We start from the raw sequence: 2,241 nt of genomic DNA on the forward strand, positions 1-2,241 counted from the left end.
GATAGATAGATAGACAGATAGATAGATGTAGGTAGGTAGATAGATAGATAGATAGATATATATATAGATAGGCAAGCAGATACACAGACAGACAGATAGATAAGGACAGACAGACAGATAGACATACAGACAGATATATGGATAGGCAGACAGACAGGCAAACAGAGAGACAGATAGATAGATAGACAGACGGACAGACAGATAGAGGGATAGGAAGACAGACAGACAAAAAGATAGATAGACAGACAGACAGACAAAAAGATAGATAGACAGACAGACAGACAAAAAGATAGATAGACAGACAGACAGACAGACAGACAGACAGACAGATGTAAGTATGTACGTACTACGTACGTATGTATGTACTATGTATGTATGTATGAATGTATGTATGTATGTACGTACGTACGCATTTATGTATATACGTACGTATGTATGTACGTACTTACGTACGTACGTACGTATGTATGTACGTACGTACGTATTTATTTATGCATGTATGTATGTATGTGTGTATGTACGTATGTATGTATGTACGTACGTATTTATGTTTGTATGTACGTACGTATTTATGTTTGTATGTACGTATGTATTTATGTATGTATGTATGTGTGTATGTATGTACGTATTTATGTATATACGTACGTATGTATGTACGTACGTATGTATGTACGCATTATGTACGTACGTATGTATGTACGTACGTACGTATATATGTATGTATGTATGTACGTATGTATGTACGTACGTACGTATGTATGTATATACGTACGTATGTATGTACGTATGTATGTATGCATGTACGTACGTACGAACGAAACGAACGTCCTTGCGTCCGTGCTTTCGCCATGCGCGTACGTCCGTCCCAACGTAACGAACGTCCTTGTGTCCGTGTTTTCGCATGCACGTACGTCCGTCCCAACAAAACGAACGTCCTTGCGTCCGTTCTCTCGCATGCGCGTACGTCGGTCCGAACGAAACGAACGTCCTTGCGTCGGTGCTTTCGCATGCACGTACGTCCGTCCGAATGAAACAAAGGTCCTTGCGTCCGTTCGTTCGCATGCGCGTACGTCCGTCCGAACGAAACGAACGTCCTTGCGTCCGTTCTTTCGCATACGCGTACGTCCGTCCGAACGAAACGAATGTCCTTGCGTCAGTGCTTTCGCATGCACGTACGTCCGTTCGAACGAAACCGAACGTCCTTGCGTCCCGTTCTTTCGCTGATCAGTGAATAAACTTCACTATGTTTTATATAAGTTTGCGAAGGCGAAACAGGCCTTCTTTAACCAGCTGGCAAGCTACTTCAGGCTGATGACGAGCAAAGACTCAGAAACATGTCCCTGAATGCTGGCTAGGCTGGGTGGAAGAGCTTGTCTCCCCCTCGCAAACTTAAGGACACAGTAATTGTGTCAAGGCCGACAGGAAGCGGTCCAGCTTCCTAGGGCTAAACGGCAGTGGTGTGTTCCCCTTATTGGATTGTCACCTTAAGTTGAAAATATACTACAACTTTATATATATATATATATATATATATATATATATATATATATATATATATATATATATATATATATATATATATATATATATATATGTATATATATATATATATATATATGTATATATATATATATATATATATATATGTATATACACATGCTCGCACATACATACATACATGTCTTAAGCATCGTATACTATGATTCTGCAAATAAAAAAGAAGAAAATTAAGAAAATGGTGGGTAGGTCCCTGCCCCCATCCTTCTTGTAGTTTTTCCCTTTCGTCTTTCTTTCAACTTTTTTTTATTTTTCAGATTTCTAGTTTAAAAAGTTACGCATCTTTTCAAAGAATCTTAATCTCAGTTTTATGGAATATATAAGTCTTGGAAAAAAAATTCAAGTAGAAACTGAATACGGAAAATGTCGGGGGTAAAGCAAATTTTCCTTTTTTTTTAATTCAAAATCGTAATCCATGATGCTTAAAAGCACACAGTTCTGAAGAATTTACAGTTTGGGATTAACTAGGTAATTTCTGACGCTATTATACATGAATGCTGATTTAATATTTTGAAAACACAACTATATTCTAATCTCATTAGATATACAAACAGAAAAGAATTTAGAGTTTTGGGAGAACGATGTAATTTCTGAGACTGTTCTACAGGAATTCGGACTTAATATATTGAAACCAAGACTATGTTCAAATTTGATCATTTTATTAGTTTTGCTTTCCCGAGCGTC

Source organism: Octopus bimaculoides, chromosome 29 (genome assembly GCF_046866305.1).
Source record: "Octopus bimaculoides isolate indiv1 chromosome 29, ASM4686630v1, whole genome shotgun sequence".
NCBI lineage: Eukaryota > Metazoa > Mollusca > Cephalopoda > Octopoda > Octopodidae > Octopus > Octopus bimaculoides.